At 31.3% G+C, this 8,326-nt stretch overlaps 1 long non-coding RNA gene across 1 annotated transcript; it reads right to left on the reverse strand.

Moving 5' to 3' along the window:
• Positions 1-2,170: 2,170 nt before the first annotated feature.
• Positions 2,171-2,994, reverse strand: LOC126749330 (uncharacterized). Its single transcript, XR_007665018.1, has 2 exons — positions 2,667-2,994; positions 2,171-2,276 (listed from the first exon to the last, which is right to left on the reverse strand). It is a non-coding gene; the product is annotated as an uncharacterized LOC126749330 (long non-coding RNA).
• Positions 2,995-8,326: the final 5,332 nt, after the last annotated feature.

Consider the following 8,326-nt stretch of genomic DNA (forward strand, 5'->3'; position numbering starts at 1 on the left):
TTATTAATAAAACATCTTTAATTTTTTGCCATGAATCAAGTTCAGTACGAGGAGCTATAAGATCAGCTGCTCTACCAATTAATTTACCTATGATTGTATCAAACAAACAAATATTGATCGCATTATTGGGATCTGTTCTATTTTGATGATTTTGTAAGAAATGCTCGCATGATGCTATAAATCGATTAAGAGTTTTTGAGTTACCATCATAAGGAGGAATATTATCTGCTTGGTATCGAATCAATTGATAGTTGGGTTGTGCCATTTTATCGAATTCGGGTTTTAAACTTAAATTACTAAATAAAGTGAATAGATATTCTAAATACGAATCTTCCAGATTGGAATTATAAAACGATATATATAAAAATCAAATCAGATAAATATATCAATAAAATCAATTAATAAAAGGAAATAAATTCAAAGGATCACTTACGATAGAAGTGGTAATAGTTTCAACATGGATTCTTAGCTTCTATGGAGTTCGGCGATTTTTGTCCTCTCTCCTCACCAATAGGGCTGTTGGACGATTTTGTTCCTATCCCCTGGTCTGTGAGCTGGAGCTTGGGCTGTTCGTCTTCCGTACGTCTGGACGCACGTTCGATAGGCTTTAAATCGTAGAAACGAAACGAACGAATTTTAACCACGATATACCCAAATTTTCGGTATATTTTTCGCGTATTTTATAAATTCAATCTTGGCCTATCCTACCGACTGCGCCAATTACGTGGTGGCCAAAACAAAAATCGTTATTAAAAACAATTTTATTTATTACAGAATAAGCGACTACTAAGGTTACAAGACAACTGACTCGGATAAGCTAAAGCACACATATTTATAGGCTTCTATTGAGAAGCTGAATAAGCAAAGTATAAAAATAATTAAATGCTAAATAGACATTTTAAAGTGCTAAATAGACATCTTAGAGCGATGTAACTAACGAAACGAACGAATTTTAACCACGATATACCCAAATTTTCGGTATATTTTTCGCGTGTTTTATAAATTCGATCTTGCCTATCCTACCGACTGCGCCAATTAAGTGGTGGCCAAAACAAAAATCGTTTTTAAAAAACAATTTTATTTATTACAGAATAAGCGACTACTAAGGTTACAAGACAACTGACTCAGATAAGCTAAAGCACACATATTTATAGGCTTCTATTAAGAAGCTGAATAAGCAAAGTATAAAAATAGTTAAATACTAAATAGACATTTTAAAGTGCTAAATAGACATCTTAGAGGGATGTAACTGGTTATAAAGGTTTGCTCTGTTTACTTTATATTCACTGATAATGTAAGGTAAAGCATTGTACAAGGTGGCCCGTTTATTATGAGCCTATGTCTTTTCTCGGAATCTACAGGGTGTACAAAAAAGTTTTAATACAAAAGTTTTATATTACCAAGTATATTTTACAAGCTATATATTATTACATTTTTGGATTCTATGCAAAATTTCAAAAACTTTAATGTATCACACGTCATATTTTCTTCAAATGTTTTTAAAATACAGGGTCCTAAAATTTGCACTTTTTATCAATTTAAGAGGCTCTAAACCCAAATCTATTAAAAATAGAGAAAATCTGACTTCACTTCCCTATCTTAACTTTTCAATACCTATCTTTTGAGATACATGTCATTTATGACACCTGTCAACAAATTATGTCAAAAGTTTTGACAGGTGACATGTATCTCACAAGATGGGTAATAAAAAGTTAAGATAGGAAAGTAAGCTCCGTTTTTCTCTATCTTTAATAGAATTAACTTTAGAACCCTGATAGCATAAAATATTCATTAAATATTTTAAAAAAATGTTTTTAATATTTAGAGCGACAGATTTTTTAATATTAATTAAATATATTTTTGTAATATTTTTTATTACAAAAATATATAATATTAAAAATATATATTTAAAGACAGATTTTTAAAGAATAATCTGGGTATCCTGATCGCCACCTAAAATCTATTTTGTCTAAATCTATCCCATAAACTATTTATATTATTTGGGAAATTCTTTGTAAGATTAACAAGTCGATTTTAGGCTACTATAACTGATATTTTTATTCCTTATATATAAGAAACTATTTATTGGTAATTTTAGCGAAATCTGTAGGATTGCTTTTCAAAACTTGGCTTTTTAAAGAAAATTCATTAAGAATAAAACCAATAATGATATAATTTATAGGTATATTTAATAGTCAGTACAAAAAGTTTACATTTTAAATGTGGATTTAATCGTGTCTTTTTAAGCTTCATCTGCGTCTACCGAATCTACTTCCCTAAAAAAAAAGACAATTTATTATTATGAACTCTTATTGAACACCTTATACACCCGAAATGCATATTGTATAACACATTTCAGTGCTAGCTTTTTTAAATTCCATTTATTTTCAATACTTTTTTTATACTATTAACTTTATCTAAATAAACTCTATAAATTCATTCTGAAATAGGTGGATTTATGGAGAAATTATTAGTACTAATATTTAACTTCAGATGCAAATCATTCAAGTGCCTTTTTCTATAGCGGTATTTTTTACAATATAAAGAGTAACGTTTTTTTTTATTATCTGCCATAACTGATGATAACTCAGATATAATAAATAATAAAATAAAGTTTCCCTCCCCTCTAGTTACATAAATAATTCACTGTTTAGTAGATAAAGTACCTGAATGGATTCCAAAATAATTACCGTCACAATAATGTTTCACATAAAAATCACAAATTAAATTACTCCACATACAAATAAATCACAAAGTTATCACTTACGCACTTCAAACAAATTGTAATTTTTAATAATATGATAATATAATGTAGACACGGCTAGTCGGCTACTAAACTAAAACAGTACGAAGCAGGGGACGCTCCACGCTCGCATCTCATTGGCTGGTTACGAATGTAGGAACGCATTCGCGACATACCTTTGTTTGTGGTCTCTGTCCTTCTTAAATGTATTTCTGTATAATTTCAAAGGTAACGTATGTCGAAGCAGCCAATTTCACGTATTGATGAATACGGATTAATACTATTTTGGTTTGGCTTGGCAGGGGTAGTCCATAATGGATGGATATAGACCGAACAAAAAAAAATAGGCGCAGCAAATAGCAAATAAAATTAAAACGTTGATCTGTCGAAGTGCGAGGATACCAAGCTGATTATATACAATTTGTATATGATCAGCTTTTGGCGAAATTATTATAACAACCAATTATTTTTGAAATATTATTAACTGTATGCCTAACAGATTTGTATACCTACCGATAATTCATTTCTAATAAAAATTTTAAAAAACGATAAATTAATAATAGAAATAAACACTCCGTGGTAATGACATTTTAAAATATTTACTTAACATTTCAAATTTATATTTTCTCGAATATTTGATATAAATCAATAATCGAATATTTATATTATATTTTCATATAAATATTACTTTTTCAATGTATAACAAATATTAGTAAAATAATCAGAACAAATATTTAAAAACAAATATATAATAAATATTTTTTTTAGATAACAAATATTTAAAAATCATATGATATTTGTTAAATATAAAAAAAATATTTTACAAATATTTCATGCTATCAGGGAACCTTTTAAAGTCATAAAAAGTGCAATTTTTAACACCCTGTATTTTAAAAACTGTTGAATAAAATATTACATGTGATACATTAAAGTTTTTAGAAAGTTGCATAAAATCCAAAAATGTAATAATATATAAGGTGTCCCATTTAAGATTTTTATGTTAAAGTCAGTACGGCATTTTTTGAACACCCTGTATTATTAAAACCCAAATATTTAAAAAATATACTTGGAACTATAAAACTTTTGTATTTAAACTTTTTTTGTACACCCTGTAGATTCCGAGAAAAGACATAGGCCCATAATAAACGGGCCACCTTGTACATGAACTATGTATTTAAAAAAAGTCTATATTTTAAAAAACGAAATATGAGGTAAGTATGTGAATAATTACCGCACTCTACCTAAATTAAAATAATATTAAATAAATAGGCACCTACCATCAGTTATACCGCATTCGGCAACAACTTTTCTCCAAGCAGCTTCTTTAATTTCATTGTTTTTATAGTCTTCTGTATCCACTTTCCATAAAAATGGGTATTTTCTCACACAAATAGCTCCAACAAATAAACTTTGGATAACAAGTGTAGACTAGTCGGCACTCGGCAGCAGCGAATTGCGGCCTCTGCGGGCGACGGGACGCAAGGGGATGGTCAGATATGACCAGATATATTATGAAAATATCGCTCGGCAAGCATATTCGTACAGAGATATAATATATCGCCTGGATATAGATATTTATTATAGCGTCAATGAGCGGCGGTGTGTGCTTACTAATCATAAGCGATATTTTTGTAATATATGAGCTATAATATATCTTATATTATCGCACACCGTGTGCAGCCGGCTTTATCCTGAATAAATATATTTTACAAGTCGTAACAAAACATTTTTTAAATTATGCGTATTTTTTATTTTTGTTGGTAACGAATTATATAGCAATATTCCATTACAATATAATAGTAATTGTTTTCCAAATTTAATGTCTTTAAATTTAAATGTTACCTTGTATTATGTTTATGAAATTCATTTGTTCTTGTCAAAGTTAGATTAGAACATTTTTCTTTCACTATGATAGAATGCATTTAATTTATATAAATCAGTAATATTTAATAAACCCTTTGGCTTATATAAATTTATTGTTGGTTTTAACAATGGCAATTTATAAATACATTTAATTATTTTGTTTTGAAATTTTTTCAAAGGTTCAATTTTATTTTTAAAAGCAGATCCCCAAATAGAAATTAGATACTGAATTTTAGAATAAACTAGACTAAAATATATATTTTTTAAATGTATGTAGGTACATATAATATTTTAGTTATTTTAAAATGTATAATGGACCAAGTTATATCTTGGTTCTTGACAAATTGTTGAGGATAAAATTTATAAAATGTAGAATAGGTGATATTTATGTAGGAAAAGTTTTGATCTTGAACTCTGGTATTTTTTAGTATTTTGAAACTGTTTAAATGACAAAATATCTACAAACTGCATAAATAAAACCCCATTTTATGAAATGTTTTCGCGTTTTTATTTACTCTGGCTTTCCCCTTCTAGACTAATGTTGTATTAAATTTTGTGCTCTACAAATTAATCTATCTTAAACCGTTCTTATGAAAATAGCATTTCAATACTTCGAAGAAAAATTTCACGGTAAGAAAAAAGAGTTCTGAGTGATAAGTATTAGACATTTTGAAACCTTTATGTCTTAAGGGGATAGAACAACTCATTCGGAACATAATTTCTCTTTTTTAATATAATTTTTCATAATTTTTAACATAATTTTTCGTTTTTTTGTAACTAATCAAATAAACGCGTAAATAGAGAAAAACATAAAAACCGGCTATTTCAGCAATACAAATTACGTCTTGAGTGACGTCATTGCGCGAGGCAGACGAGAACTCGTACACCGGAGCATCCGGCCGAAGCCACCGTAATATGAGGCCATTATTTGCAAAACTCGTCCTATGCTTTAAAGCAAATTGATCAGGAAATGAAAAAAATGCTCACAGAACTACTAATGCATTATAATTTAGCTGTTTTTTTTTACTGGTAGCTTCGTAGGTACAGAAAAGCAAAACCACTAATTAGAAATCTAAAACGCTAAAAATGTTGCTAAAAATAAATAAATAAAGTGCATAGAGACAGTTTTGCAAATAAAATTAAAAAAATATATATCTTCTAGTTCTTCCCTTTATTAATCAAACATGATAATAATATTAAAACTAGGGTGAAAGCATAAACAAATCCTAATTGCGTTTATTTAACTGCATAAAAAACAAAGAAACATTTTTTCTAACAAAAATAAATGTTGGAAATTCAGTCAAAACAAAATCAAAATATAAATTATTCAAACAGGAAAATCCTCAGTTTGATTTTGGCATCCCTCCAACTTATCGTCTTCTTCGCGTGCAGCGGCAGGCTTTGTGAGATGACTTTTATAGAAAGTTAATTGTGGAAGACTCCTCCAATCGTTTCCGTAATGTTGAGCCAGCAACTTGTCAATTGTACTTTTGTCACCCTTCAATTGATTGCCTAATGGTATCTCTTTAGGCGATAGCGAGGAAACTTTGCAATTTTTTTTGCAAATACCTTTAGGTTGCCCAATATTAGTGCGATAATTAGGTTCGCCTTGCACCAGAAAAGTACCATTATTCCTGATGAAAATAAAACGTTTTGCTTTATTGAAGGCAAAATGCCACGATGAGGGATTCTTTACTACTCTTTTGGTCTCTGCTCTCCAGTCGAATAGTCTCCAGTCAACCCCTAACTTTCGAACAGTGGCATGTTTTTTAATTATGTCATCATATTGACAAGGTTCGACAATTACTGGTGTCTTCTTTATGTCCTTTTCGACCAAACCAAAAACCCTGTCGGGAGGGATGAAGCAATGTCCAACCATCGGGAAAATCAGTTCCAGACATTTAATGTTTTTTGGCGCCCCTTCTTGAAGCCAGTGGGCCAGCATTGCCATCATTATAGTATTTTTATTTTGGCCGCCACACCCGTCGGCAAATAAATTTATTTTTGTTACGGAATTTTCAAAATTGAAGTTAATCAAAACATCTCGAACAGCCGATGTTATAGCATTAGAATGTTTCGGAGATTGAATTTCGGTCCAGAAGTATGAAAAGACATTTGTGACTCTTAATTGAGTCTGGGAGCTACCACATACGACTGTGAAATTATGGTAATTAATTTGCTGGCTAAAGTAGGCAGATTGGTCAGGCAACCGTGGTAAGGCCAGATTCTTTTGACAATCAAAAGAAAAGGTAACTGTTGTTGGTTTAGTGTATTTAAGTAATTTGAAAAAGGTTTTTGCCTTCAATACGTGGATGCGATGTTCCACAATTAATTGATGCCTACCACTCGCGGATGTCATTGATTTAATCTGTTCTTTCGTCCTCAGGCAGAAAGAACAACAGTCAGTCTGTGGGGTCCCAAATGCAATATTGTAATTAGCATTTACATATTTTCTGAAATAACTTATTTTTACATGCATACCTTCCGGGGTTTTTGCCAGATATTGATTGTAGAGCTTTTTAAAAGAAAGGTCACAAGGTAAATACATCCGGACACTTGACTTGCTTCGGCAATAGTGCGATTCAACACACTGAATTGATTCAATGAATTGCTTTATGCTTTTTTGCTTGTCAATATTTTTTACACCTACTCGATCGCCACCCTGCGTTCCTTTGGAAGCCCGAAAAGCACAAAATTTCGCATTACCCTTTGAATTCTATCTTTACTAAAATTTGATATTTCCAAAAAGGCATTTCGGCATACCCTTATCAAGTGCCCATCCTTCAAACGGATATTGTATTGTATAGAAACCTGAGCGTGGTCTGTTTTACCTCTTTTGGGTTTGTTTCCCGTGCAGCAAGCCAGTATTCGCCTATCTTGTTCTATCTTGTCTTTAGATTCGTACAAGTACGCGTGACACTCCTTGACCTGCGCCATCGTTAGTGTCGTACAATAATAAGGTTGTCCTGGTCGACCATCATGCTTGCAGGTCGGATACGTTGCCAGAGTCTGTGGTAAATGTCTAGAATAGAACAGCAGGGATTAATTAAAAGATTCTATGACACATTAAAAAATGATATACCTACCGCATACGCTTGGCAACATTTCTTTTATAGTTTTCTGGCTGACGTTCTTTCTTACGTCCTTTCCCAGCAGGGCTAGGTAAAACACTTGAACTAGCATGTAGTATTTCCATAGCAAATAAGACGTTAAAATAATAATTGAACACTGAACAATATCAACAATCGTTGAAATAAGACGGACGATAACAACTAATATGACACACGCTGCGACTGCAAATAAGACGTAAAAACACATAAACAGCTGCAAAAAGTCACGTGAATATTCTAACGCGCGCTATTGGTTCAAACGCATTCAGCGAGTTTTGCAACTAATTTCGCGAAGCATAGAGCCAGTTTTGCAAATTACAAGCCTTTTTGATATGATATTTAGGTATCAAAGAGCCTGTTTAGCGCGGAACTGACTCGACCAAACTATTAGCCTTATAAAAATGAACATTTCTGACACAAAAAACAATTTTCGGTAAAAATGTCGATTAGCGAGTTTTGCAAATAATGGCCTCATATAGAAAGCCAGAACCCTCGAGTCGTGACGTCACGTCGAACATCTGAGTATCCCGAGCCGTTCGTATGTTATAGCCGTATTTATTCAATACTACCGCTGTTAAAATCATAATATTATCATTGTGTATCGTTTAAA

The sequence above is a fragment of the Anthonomus grandis genome, chromosome 24 (assembly GCF_022605725.1).
Source record: "Anthonomus grandis grandis chromosome 24, icAntGran1.3, whole genome shotgun sequence".
Taxonomy (NCBI): domain Eukaryota; kingdom Metazoa; phylum Arthropoda; class Insecta; order Coleoptera; family Curculionidae; genus Anthonomus; species Anthonomus grandis.